Consider the following 14,289-nt stretch of genomic DNA (forward strand, 5'->3'; position numbering starts at 1 on the left):
CTTGTTACGGTCTGGTGAGCATTGCCTACCTGCGTTGTCATATTACCCACCAATTCTTCGGACAGTGATTATTGACTTACAGAAGTTTACAGTAACAGGTAACATAATCCGAGGAGCAAGGCTTCACAGAGGAATCCGGTCTTTCCACTTGATATACCAAGCGTTGGGGTCAGACCCATTTGAAAAACGGAGAGGCATTTCTTACAACGTCTTTTGCTGATACTGAAGTGCCCCTACGAAATAAGTTCTGTTTTCCGCACTGGCCTGTTGAGCTAGTGGTCACACAGTAAAGGTGAATTAAATTAATCTCGACAACTACTGCCCTTTTTAGACGGATTTTATGGCCCTGAAAAGGGCCGTTTTGCCGACGGATTCGGCAGCAGACGTGTGTAGGCAGTCTAACCGCCGAACCCGTAGAGAGTCCTCCCCTGCCTCTTCAAGGCGTATACCACGTCCATGGCCGTGACTGTCTTCCGCTTCGCGTGCTCGGTGTATGTTACAGCGTCACGGATTACGTTCTCCAGAAAGACCTTGAGAACACCTCTCGTCTCCTCGTAGATGAGGCCGGAGATACGCTTTACGCCTCCACGTCGGGCGAGACGACGAATGGCCGGCTTCGTGATGCCCTGAATATTATCTCGGAGAACCTTCCTGTGGCGCTTCGCTCCACCTTTGCCAAGACCCTTGCCTCCCTTGCCGCGTCCAGTCATGTTGCTCGTGTGACGAAGGTTAAAAGTGATCTCGACGGCGGGTCATTTTTTGGTTTATATACTAAAACCCGCGGACCAATCACATTACGGAAGGGGCGTGGCTTCTCAACGGGCGAAGACATAAATACCCCTCTTGGGGGCAGCGGGCGCGACTGTATTGCGTCAACTTGGGTTGCGAGGACGAAGGAGTAAGCGATGGCACGTACGAAGCAAACTGCGCGTAAGTCCACGGGAGGCAAGGCTCCACGAAAGCAGCTGGCAACGAAGGCCGCTAGGAAGAGCGCACCGGCTACTGGAGGCGTGAAGAAACCCCATCGATACCGACCTGGTACAGTTGCTCTTCGCGAGATCCGTCGTTACCAGAAGAGCACCGAGCTCCTCATCCGCAAGCTGCCTTTCCAGCGCTTGGTGCGTGAAATCGCTCAGGATTTCAAAACCGACCTCCGTTTCCAGAGCTCAGCCGTAATGGCCTTGCAGGAGGCAAGCGAGGCATACCTCGTCGGTCTCTTCGAGGATACCAACCTTTGCGCCATCCACGCCAAGCGCGTGACCATTATGCCCAAGGATATTCAGCTGGCTAGGCGCATCCGCGGCGAGAGGGCTTGAATTAACAAAGGTACTCCTGCCCGCAAAAAGGCCCTTTTCAGGGCCACTAGTTATTTCTCGGAAGAGCCGGTTGTACCGTACTCCAGGTCTCGTTCCTACTACCCTCAGTTCAAGGTCACCTCAATAATATAAATGGTTTCTCCCTTTCCATTCCTCACCGTATCAGCATTTTCCCACAGCCTGTTTGACAAATATCGCAATGTATCCTATAGGTTAATAAACAATTTTTTAATAGAACGATGGATAACAAAGTTTCTTAGGAAAATTAAAAAAAAATTTCACAGTTCTATAATATTGCACATTATATATATTTACCAAATTAAGGGTTAACGCCGCCGGGACGAGTGATCCTCCGTCCGACCGATCACAAGCGCCAAGGCTCAAAGTGGTCCAGAAAGCAAATCTAGCTGGACTAAAAATGTGACATATTTCCATGAAACTTCGCACTATAGTCACTACTGTATAAGAGGAGAAACTACCCCTTTATAGACGATGCGTTTTGACAAAAATTAGTGACTTGTCTCATATATAATATATTGTTTTAATGAAACTTTACACAGTACTTACATGTAGCTCGTTTATACTATATTGGATACAAAATGTGATTATGATTGTATAAGAGTAGCTACTTGTCTCCTATCTAACATTTTTTACTTTCACGAAACTATAACTGTGACTCATTATTTTCGATAGTACAGACGTGGTCTGCTTAGGAAAGGACAAGCGGAAGACTGTGACCTTTGTGACCTCGGGTGGGTATTACGATAACATTTATAACCGTCACCCTGATAAGCATCCGAGCAGCTTATTTCACAAAAGGAGTTTGAATACAAACAATTCCTTCAATCTACTACGATTATTACAATAACTGATTTCATTAATCTCCTCTCTTCTTTAGCAAAATATAAATTACCTTCAATTGGTCGATTCAGCAAACTTGTTCATAAAACTTATCGCTATTGCGTCACGTTTCGCAATTTTTCTAAAGTAAAAACAAAAACACGAACAAACGCCTACTCCTTTAACCTCATCGCTCTCTTATCTCTAGAATCCCGGGGGGTAGAGAACCTGAATTCTCTGTGGTGTGAAACAAAGCAACCCGCAGGAGCAATGACACGTTCAATTGTCCTAATAATAGAAAAAAAATTACACGTCATTTAGTGTATTCAGAACATTTTTACAGGACCGTGTAGGATATTCACTCTCCTGTCGAATAGTTTCGGCGGCTGGTAGGCGATACGCATTAATTAAAATAATACTTGCGTACCTTGTTCAGGACAGTGACTGTGCTACTTTCTTTCTTTCTTTCTTTCTTTCTTTCTTTCTTTCTTTCTTTCTTTCTTTCTTTCCTTTATTTGTAGCTTATTGATGACACCAGATGCCATAACGGAAATGCCGTGATGGTATGTTTGTTTAATATTCAAAATCAAGTGACAGACGCTATTTGACTTTGCGGTGGAGGGGATAGGGACCTGATCTCGGATGTTCCGAGAGATGCCGGCGCACAGTTGTCCAGAACGCAAAACTATGTAAGAAAATCAACTTCATCATAACCGAAGTTTAAGTAATATCTAGGCTTAAACAAAAGCTAGGCATTGTGCACAACAACATACAAAACATCAATATCAGTAAGAGGTGGGACAAAACATGAGTTTTTTTTTTTTTTTTTTTTTTTTTTTTTAAGTCACGCTCTTCAGTTGATTTTTGTTCGTGGGGTCAGTGGCTGTTTTATATTGTTAAACCTTCCCTTATGGAGGTCATAGGACAAGATGTGTACTTTCATTTAATACGCGAAAAGCAATCTATAATACGTTAGCATTCATTTAATTGGCACGTTTACTGAGATTTGTGCAACTAGTTTTTTTTTTTTTTTTTTTTTTTACGACATATTTAACAGGCTGTGCATTACAAGTAAACCTGAGTTAACTTTCAATTCTTCTACCCACACATTAATCAAATATTAAACTCTATACGGCTTAAAATTTAGCTGCTACATCCTGCAAACTTAGATGTTATATTCATCTCTTGGTGGCGCTTTACGAATTCGACAGCAGCCACTTTTCAGAGTCTGGATGAAGGAGCTTAATTTCTCCAAGAAAAATTCAACACTTCTTGAACATATAATGAACAACTAAATTATGGAGTATATCCATGAATCTAGCATTTTGTTACCAACTGCGAAAAATATGGCAGGCTAGTCATCTTTTAGGAGCATAATTTCTATTAAAACATTAAAAATTATCAGAAACACTAATTTTTCCCTAATTCCCTAATTACACGAGCATAATTCGTTTTTGCATAGATGCGTATAAAATTTCATGGAAATATGTTACATAGGGGAGAAATTATTAACTCTGTATAAATGTAGCCTCTAAACACAAGAAGTAGATTCCCATATAAAAACCATTATCTGAATTTATGCTACCTGTAACTATACTGTGTGAAATATAATGTAAATATTTCAGTTAAGATAGAAATTATTAATTTAGTCTATAAAGCACTTCCGATACAACTCTTCACACAATAATAATAATAATAATAATAATAATAATAATAATAATAATTATAGTAATAGTAATAATAATAATAAGAAGAAGAAGAAGAAGAAGAAGAAGAAGAATACACACTCGCCCGAATACAGAAATGTGAAGGGTCAGCAGGACAGAGTATTTGAGAATCATATCATATCATATCATAATATATATTCCTTACATTCATGTTAACAACCCTTAAATGTGCAAAACTTCATATCTCACACTAGTTTATTAAAAAAGGTCGGACTGTAAAGAAAACAACTATCGCAATTTTCATATTTTAAGATTCCCTGCAGTTTATACAATTTCATTTATACCACTTAGGATGTATTCATTAAGGATATGCTAATTTTTAATGAAACACACACACACACACACACACACACACACATCTATTATACTAAACATAAACCCACAAGAGAAAACAATACTTGTATTAACTGTAAACATTTTTCTTCCTTTCTTTATTTTTAGCAGAATCCTCCATTTCACCCTTTATCTCACTAGATGCGCTTCCCGCAGACATTCTTCATTATATGTTTCACACACCACTTCGTAACACTTGCAGCGGTTGACTTTTGTTTTCTTGTCTTTTTCTCTAGGGTATATTGTACATAGTGCTCGGTATCGGTGCTCGTTCACGTGATATTTTACCTTTGTTTTTCTTGCTAACTCCTGCCAATTTTTCTGATATTTCCCGTAGTTGATTGGTCAAGTACTGCGGATTGATTCCCGGTTATAACAAACACACCTACACTACATTCCAATGATTTCTGACTCGTTACTGCACATTTTAGAAACACTGTACGGAAGCACACGCAGTCTCTCGTAAATCAACAGGTTACAACAGAGACTTACACTTGCAAACGCGTGGGGATTTCAGAAAATTTCTTACTATTTCAGTACCTTTAACTGTACAACAGATTTTGTTTTCTCGAAAAAGAAAGGTCAACGTTACTATTGACAAAAGACAGAAACGTACGATTACAATACCTTTATTTTAAACAATCTTAGAGGTGGTCTGGGAATTCCTAAACTCACCACGCGACTACTTAACCCTAGACAGGTAATCATCACTGTACTCATGTTAAAGGTAAGCATTCGTAATTTTTACTACTCACATTTTAATTAACTGAAATCAACTCAATATCACACATTTAACAACTTTTACACTTTTCGTAGCCATTAGTGTTCATTTAATTTTAAGTTTGTCATAAAGTCTTTACGTTCATGTTATTGTCCTATTTACAATTAGTGCAAACAACAGCGCGATGTTCTCTGCAGAACCCCTTTTTGCAAAGTCCACAAAATGTTGTCATCATTCTCCTCTTCTTTGCAGGACATTTATAGCAAACAGTACGTTCACCATCTGGCTGCATTACCTGGCATTGTTGTTGCACAGCAATGTTCAGATGTTCTTCAATTGTTGCCCGCAGAGATCGGTGTAAAGTAGGACGTGCAAAGCGGTGCTGCATCCACGGTTTTGTCAGCTCTTCACACAATTGGAAAATGAATTGTTTTCTTGATATTGTTTTCTGAGTTCTTCTAACTATAAATTATCCATGAATTTATACTTGCAATATTTAGCATGTTGTAAAATATTGCTAGTGGCCAGCGCCTCGTCTTTCTATTGCAGGAAAGATTGTGGCACATTTGACATAGTGTATCTACACCACCTTTAGTCCCATTGTAAATAATAATAATAATAATAATAATAATAATAATAAAGGCTTTACATATAACGTGTTGCTTACTGTTGTCATTGCAGTCCACGTCGGTGGGGGTGGGGGGGTTTCTTTCTCCTCCTCCTTCCTCTAAAAAGAGCAGTTACCAGGGTCTAAGGAAGTGAATGCCCTTTTCTTTCTGGGCTCATCCCTACATTTGTCTTAGCTCCTTAGGGAAAACCACGGAAAACCCTCAGGCTTGCGAATAGACTGAATGAATGAGAGGAGAAACTTTAAAGGTACGTGAAAACACGTCCATGCAAGGGAGTTGGGACTGTGAAAAATTGAATATGTGAAATCCAAGACTGTATTTGCCAGGCGAGCAAAGATGAAGAAGAAGAAAGGCTTACGTATGACGTGTGGCTTACTGTTGTCATTGCAGTCCGCGTCGGCCAGCGGTGGGAGGGGGGGGGGGTCAATATACCTGCACATATCAGTTCAAATTATAAAAACCTCTTAATGCTACTGCGGTACTATTCCATTGCCGAACACAATATGAAGAAATTAGCAGATCCCTGAACTGAACTCTTATTACTCTGAAATTACCGCGCAGTACAATTATAGCTATGACGCATTGCAAGCGTTAGTCACCATATCGATTTGCTAAGCAAATTTAATCCCTTTAGAGCATGTCCCCCCCCCCTCCTCCTCCATATCAGCCAACAACATACTGGATGAAGAAGACTCCTGCAAAAGGGACGAATTAAGATTTAATTTTATTTTAATGATAGACTAACATTGCAAAGTTCCAAAATAATTTTTTGCATTCCTTCATTACACTAGTCGTACAAAATTGCGGTCGTATCTCGTACTATCTATACTAATAATAAATCTGTAGCCGAAATTTTTCTGGTAAGTTTCGATTTTCCAAAAGTAATTGGTCCTAACATATATAATTAACCACCCTGAAACCGAAAATCGCATTTTTGAAATTTTTGTTTGTATGTCTGTCTGTATGTTTGTTACCTTTTCACGCGATAATGGCTGAACCGATTTATATGAAAACTGGAATATAAATTAAGTTTGTTGTAACTTAGATTTTAGGCTATATGGCATTCGAAATACATTATTTAAAAGGGGAGTTATAAGGGGGCCTGAATTAAATAAATCGAAATATCTCGCTTATTATTGATATTTGAGAAAAAATGTTACATAACAGATGTTCCTTTAAAAATGATTTCCGTTAAGTTTTATTTTTTTACAACATTTTGATAGGACTGATATTTAATGAGATAAATGAGTTTTAAAATTAAAATAACGCTATCTAAGACGGTGCAATGAATTAAGAACAAATGACTTCGTCTATAAGGGGCCTTGGACAACAACAATCGAAACAGGGGCCTTGGACATCAACAAACAATCGAAAGCTATTAAACATAGCCTACAGGGAATGTTTCTGTGTTTGTATGAAGTAATATCACAAGCTCGTAAATTAACTGATTTGTATAATTAGTTATTATTTCACCATTGGAAACTGTAGTTTCTCTAGATGGACATAATGCTATAATGTTATTACAGTAACGTCTGAGTAAATCGAGGACAGGTAAGATTAAAATAGCTTCTTATGCACAGAAAATTTGATAGGCTATTTTGTACATTCGTTTTCTGTATTTCTTAAAATAATATTTATGTACACGCATTTTAATCTCAGAGAATTAACGAACAACGAGAGTGTATTGATTTAGTATGCAGTAATAGTACTTTAGCTTGGCAATCCATTATTTTAATAATTCATATTTTAACTATGCTCAATTGAATCGTGTTAAAATACATAAAATATATATGCAATAAATGCAGTGCTAAAAAAAAATTGGGTAATATGCGAAGCAGATTATCTTGCGCTGTTGTAAAAGTTGTTCCCTGGATCAGACGTCCTATTTTAATTATGTAATTACTTTATATTTATTTCTAACAGGTGGAGCGGAGCGAACGGGTACGGCTAGCTAACAATAAGTGAGAACTTACAATACAACAACAACAACAACAACAGCTGATAATCTGAAAGGGAACATAGTAATTTGGGGTGAATTAAAATGCAGCTTCCATTCGTTTAAAATTTCTTTAAATTTTAACTAAATATTAATGTAGATATTACCTCTAAAGGTAAATGGGGGCATGTTTCACAACGCTAACAAATTACAAATTAACAATATACAATTAACAACGGAAATATTACATATGCTTGTTAACTGTGTTTCACAATGCAATCTTATTCACTTGTATGTTTTAACGAACTTTACAAAATCGGCGAAACAAACTTACAAATACGCATAATTGGTTGAACAAAATCGCCAACGACAGTTTACAAAAATCACTAAGGATCAGAGGTAAAGTAGCTGTAATTTTAGAACTATCGATGGACATGTTTATATTTTTTTATATATATTTTATTTAGATTTTGCTACATCGGCGACAACGGAGTTTCGCGGCATGCAATTGGTCGAGCATACCAATGCATTAATTAGCCTACGACTTAACTGACGAAAGTTAGCGCGAAATTCATTCAAATAATTGATAAATAATGGATTTGACCCACGTAGTTATATGCAGTTGATAGAGCAGCTAACATGTCCATCCATTAAAATCAACTTCGCTCTCTGCTGGTCCATCAGTATATTTTATTGTTTCATCCATAACCTCGCCAACATTAGGGAACCCAGCAGGAGGAGCATAAAAATCCTTTGCCCGAGTAAGCACATTCGGTGATCAATAACCCGCCTCGAGTTTTTTCAATCTTGTAACAACATCAACTACCATGTGTGAACTTTTGCACACTGTAATCTTATAAATTCCGTTCTTATCTGCTAACGCAGGGAACTGAGAGCTACTATGCAACCAATGCAGTTCTCGCTTTGAGGTTAGGGCACCACTTTTCCCTTTCAGATGTTGCATGTGATGTCCCATATCTTGTAGGAGAGATTACAGCGAAATGGGATTCGGAACGACTTCAGAATACTGCGTAAGTAATGCCGACATTGCATTATTAAGTGATTGGTTTTCGGTGCAAAGTTTTTCTTCTTTAAGTGCGAGTATTTATTAAATACGTTCCTCGTATATAAGAACTAACGCGGTATTCTGAAGTATAGCGCGGGATTCATTCGAAACCTTTCATTAATATTCGTACAATGATACGAACGTGGCCGGAAAATTCTACGTTAGGCCTAAATGCAAAATCTTCGTCTGAGTCGCTAGAACTACTCAATAACATCACAACTGCTTCAGTGTAATTCTTAATGGTACCCTGTTACTATAAAATTGATTTTATACATATGTGTTTATTTTTTTCATTCACAATTAGAAGCTATTTCAACAGGGCTACTGTAGAAAATGTGCTAACTTCACTAGTAAAGTTTAGTTTACACGTTTGTAAAATTACTCCTTCGTTGTGAAACAAACATATCACTTGTAAAGAGCGCAAAATTTCATTCGTAAAGATTTGATTTCCTTTGTACAGTCCACCTTTACAAACAAAGATTGTGAAACAGAAGTTTACAAACAGAGTTCACAATTTCCAAAGATTGTAAACTTTGTGAAACACCCCACTGGTGAATCAGCACGCCGAGCTCGATCGAAATACAACCAGTTACTATTATTTCCCTATCGTTTTTTGACATTTGATTCCGCGTCCTACCCCTTTCATTCGTTACTAACCAACAACGCCAATAGCAGAAGGTAACGCAAAAACAGTCACCGGTTCCCCGATGCATGGCTTTCTCTCTCAATGTCAACTGAGAGTTAAAAATATTCATTATAATATGCACTTTCCACTCACTCCTCAGAATGTCTTCTTTATTTTTATTTATTTATTTATTTATTTATTTTTAAAGATATGTGAGCTACGTACTGTATGTCTGATGTTTTGCCATCGTACATTCAAATATTTATATTCACTGTACAGTACAGCGAACTGTTTATACTTACTGTACATGCTATAACTACTTCTCCCAACTCCGCTATTGCTATATTTCCTAAACTAAACGCTGATATTGAAATAACGCCTGGTCTGATAATGCAGTCTGTTTAAATTTCTACCGACCAAGTTCTGCCCTTCATCATGGGAAAACAACGAGCTTCTTTAAAGGATACAACTACTAGGACAGAGATATTTTCATTATGGAATTTGTACTACCCACTGAAATGTAGTAACTAATGGGATTTTAATTAGCCATATATGTACAGTATATTACATTCTTTACCTAAAATGTCTCTAACTTCTAGGGAGAGCGCGAGGTACGTTCACAATCCCCTGAATACATATTCCCTTCTTCGAGAAAACGCAGAGAAGTGAACCGTCTCATATGAATATGCTACCAGTCATAAGTTTCAATACGGAGCTGCAAGTACTTAAGAATTATCAATTACTCTACAATTATGCAGCGGCGTCATCATCCAAGCTATAGCTGGAATAGGGAAGGGAACATAATATCCCATAAGTCTTATTAGAACACGCTGGAAATAGTGACGTAAAAAAAAAAATCGCCAACGGCACGTGGTGTTCCCAAGCGGTCACCCATCCAAGTACTGACCACGCCCAATGTTGCTTGACTTCGGTGATCGGACGAGAACCGGTATTTTCAACATGGTATGGCCGTTGCCGATGAAACTGCGTAATCTGTAGGCACTTGAGGACGATGGGATTGGGGTGCACTCGATAAAACCTGCACTCGCTCACACACACACGTAAACTGCCTGCTTAGACTCTGTACCTAAATTACCAAGCTCGTTGGATGTCATTGGGATAGATGATAAATCTATCTATCAACGGCAGTTTGGTTACGTTTCAACGTCACACACTGCTGGATTGACACGGGATTAATAAAACAGCTAGTCGGCATTCTAAGTTAAGCCACAGGTGGATTGTTGTTCAACAGCGGAGCCTCCTTTCAACCACATGGTTGTGGAACTGTAGTCGGATTTTCGACATCATTTTCATGCCATACTACGGAACTTCACACAAACTTCAATTCACTTCTTGCACCGGCGGCTACTACGAATGGACTGAAGCTCGCTACTGACTAGGGGGGGGGGGACATTTGTCTCTTGATGGATTACGTGACAGATATATAAAGTATCAGTCGTATGTTATGAACCCGAGTTTCAATAAAGATAGATTACCCGTATGTCCACAGATTCTCAGTAGTGGCCTGCGGAAGGATTATGACCGCGGTCGACAAGTTACCTTCTAAGTTGTTTTCCCTCAACAATTAATGCTGCCAAGTGAGTAGGAATGACACCGCGCTCTCATATAAGTCGTACGAAACTATTAAGGAAACGAATTTGCCTCGTGGATCCAAGTCTCCCATGGACTGCCTATAATGTATTATCTATCCTAGAAGTGTTATCGGGGTGATTATTTAAATTTTCACTCGGTGGGAAACGCTGTTGTTCTTCATTCATCTACTCTGTTATGAATAACTTGTGGCCCTTAAAAGGGCCGGTTGCTGATTCCCTAGCAAGCACTCCCGCTTACTTGGAACTAGTGTATTTTGTGACGGCCTTGGTCCCTTCACTGACGGCGTGCTTGGCCAGCTCACCGGGTAGCAGGAGACGGACGGCTGTCTGGATCTCCCGACTGGTGATGGTCGACCGCTTGTTGTAATGCGCGAGCCGCGAAGCTTCCGCGGCGATGCGCTCGAAGATGTCGTTAACGAAGCTGTTCATGATGCTCATAGCCTTTGAACTGATTCCCGTGTCTGGGTGAACTTGTTTCAGAACCTTGTAGATGTAAATGGCGTAGCTCTCCTTCCTCTTGCGCTTCTTCTTCTTATCGCCCTTCGAAATATTCTTCTGGGCCTTGCCGGCCTTCTTGGCAGCCTTTCCGGAAGCTTTGGGGGGCATGGTGCTCGTCTGATGATGAGCCCGACGACGACGACGACATTTGGACACAGAACATCTGTGCCGTGGACCTGCTTTAGGGATTTTGTATAACCCTTTTCAGGTCTTAGATTTTGTTGTGTTATAGATAGTTTTGCTTGAAGAAGAAAGCACGGGGGAGAGGTTGTTTGGTGTGTGGTTGTCTAGTGCTGCCTTGCTAAGTATTCTTGGTGGTCATTCATCAGACGGGAGACTGTGAGGTGGGGCTGACCGGGTGGTATTGTTTGGAAGAGTACAGAGGTGAAATTTTTATTAATAGCTTTATGTGTGTATTTTATGTTTTTGTGTTGTATATATAGGGTGATGGGTTTGATGTTAGAGATGGTGTATACTGTTCTATTTTGTGTGTTTCGTGGCAGTTGAAATGTTTTGCGTAGAAGTCTACGTTCCAGTGATTCTAATTGAGAAAGTTGAGAGTTAGATACTCTGGAGAACAGCTGGGACGCGTGTAAAAGTGACGGTCGGATAATTGATTTGTAAATTAGAGCTGTTGTATGTGGCCGGCACCCTGGCTTTGCTTGGTTGCCTGCGACGTTGTAGAGGAGTTTGATGGCGTTTGTGATGCGTGATTTGATGTTGATGACGTGACGGTGTAGTTTCAGTTTGTTTGATATGGTGATGCCGAGGTATGTGATGTGGTTGGTGTATGGGATTATGGAGTTTTTGCAGCGGATGGCATAACGATCTCTCATGAGTTTTTTGGGGTAGCGTCTCTTTTTTAGAATCATTGTTTGTGACTTTGCAGGATTGATTCTCATGCGCCACATGTCTAGCCAGACGTTTAGGTTCCGTAGTGTTTCGTTGACATGGCTGTTTGTGTATCTGATGTCGTGGGCTGTGGCTGTGATAATAATGTCGTCAGCAAATTGTCCGATATGTACGCCTTCGCGGGGTGGGATGGGGATGTCAGAAACATATATATTGAAAAGGATTGGGGAGAGTACTGTGCCCTGTGGGACTCCGCCTTCAATTTGGAATGGTTGGGATAGGGAGCTGTTAATTTTTATGTGGGCGGTTCTGTTACGAATAAAATCTGATAGCCAGCGGGTTAGGGGTGGGGGAAGGCCGATGTTGTGTAGCTTATATCGTAGTCCGTCATGCCAAATGGAGTCAAATGCTCTGGTTGTGTCGATTGTCACCACTGTTGATGTCATGTGTCTCTCAAAGCCGGATTCAATTGGTGTCAAGATTTTGAGGATTTGGTCTGGGATTTCTATGCCTTTTCTGAATCCGGCTTGTGTGTCTGGGATGATGTCATTGTCCTCAATGAAATGGTGTAGTCTATTGTTTATGATTCTTTCCATTAGTTTGCAGATGGTCTGGGTCAGGCTGATTGGTCGATAGTTGTTTGCGTCAGTGGCGTCTTTGTTAGGTTTTGGAAACATAAGTATATGTGCGAGCTTCCATCGGGCTGGTAGTGCGCCAATATACAGACTTGCTGTAAACAAGTTAGCGAGGTAGTTTAAGGCTGTGGGAGGATAATTTTTGAAGAGTATATTGTGAATGCTGTCGGGGCCGGCTGCGGTGTTTCGTGTTTTGTGAATGGCATGTTCTATTTCTTGTGTCGTTATGGGCGCTATGATGGGGTGATCCAATGGTTGTGGTTCGTAAGGTATGCGCAAGGGATTAAATATGTCTGGGTTGTTCTCGATTTGTGCGGTGATTGCATTGTAGTGTGGTTCATTGTAATCTGGATGGTGTGGGACGGTGTGTATTCGGGATAGGATGCGGTGGAAGTGTTCCAGTTTGTCTTCTGTGTTGAATATGACTTCATGTTGGTTTATGAGAGGATATTGTGGGAAGGTGTTGCCCTTTAACTTGTTTATCAGTTTCCAAAACCTACCAGGGTTGTCTTTGTGATTAGAGTTTAGCTGGTTGATAATGTTTCTCCATTTTGTCTGTTCGTAGTGTTGTATTGCATTCCGAACGTCCTGTTGGAGTTTTCGGTAGAGTCTTCTGTTATCATCACTGTGGTCTCTCATATACAGTCTGTGTGCTCGCCGCTTGGTCTTGATAATGTCGATGATATACGGGGGTAATCGTCTTCTTATTGTTCCGTCATTTCTCGTGCGCGGCACCGCTTTGTCTCTAGCGTCACACGTAACTTTTAGCAGTATTTCGTCCGCATTTTCAAGGTCTTCTAACGATTTGATTTCTGAGGGAGGGGGGAGGTTCAAGTCAAAGTATTCTGTAAATGTATCCCAATCCGATTGATGATATTTATAACTTTTTCTAGGGGTAATTGGGGCTGTTGGGCTCCAAATGGGGGTGGTGATTTTTAGTTCGATTGGGCAATGGTCGCTGTTCAGTGGGGGAAGAATTTCGGCCTGGAGCACTCTATTAAATATTGGTGGTGTTGTCAGTATTCTGTCTGGGGTTGTGGCGTGGATATCGTTGACTGTTTGTGGATATCTAGTTGGGGCTGTAGGTATTAGTTTGAAGTCGGTGCGGTGAAGAATAAGTTCTAGTTGTCGCCCTGCTGCGTTTGTCCTTCTGTCTCCAAGTGCAATGTTGGATGCATTCAGGTCGCTGAGTATTATGGATTTATGATTTGTGTTGAGATGGTTGATGAGTGGCGTGGGGAATGGCGCGTTTGGTGGGACGTAGAGTGTGGTGATGAATATGGGGTAATTGTGTATGGCGAGTTTGATAGTGACATGTTCAAAGTTGTTGAATTGTGGAGGGTTCGTGACGTCAGTTATAGGAAGTGTGTCGCGACAGAGTAAAGCAACTCCCCCTCCTCGGCGATTTCTGTCTTTACGGATAAAACGATATCCACGCATTGTAAATTTATCATTCACACCTAGATGGGTTTCATTTAGGCTAACTATGTCCGGGTCG

The 14,289-nt window shown here is 40.1% G+C and overlaps 1 non-coding gene across 1 annotated transcript; it reads right to left on the minus strand.

The window, feature by feature from the left end:
• Positions 1–10,051: 10,051 nt before the first annotated feature.
• LOC138706886 (5S ribosomal RNA) lies at positions 10,052–10,170 on the minus strand. The gene has a single exon (XR_011334132.1). It is a non-coding gene; the product is annotated as a 5S ribosomal RNA (ribosomal RNA).
• Between the last annotated feature and the right edge of the window lie 4,119 nt (positions 10,171–14,289).

This window comes from Periplaneta americana, chromosome 9 (assembly GCF_040183065.1).
Source record: "Periplaneta americana isolate PAMFEO1 chromosome 9, P.americana_PAMFEO1_priV1, whole genome shotgun sequence".
Classification (NCBI taxonomy): Eukaryota; Metazoa; Arthropoda; class Insecta; order Blattodea; family Blattidae; genus Periplaneta; species Periplaneta americana.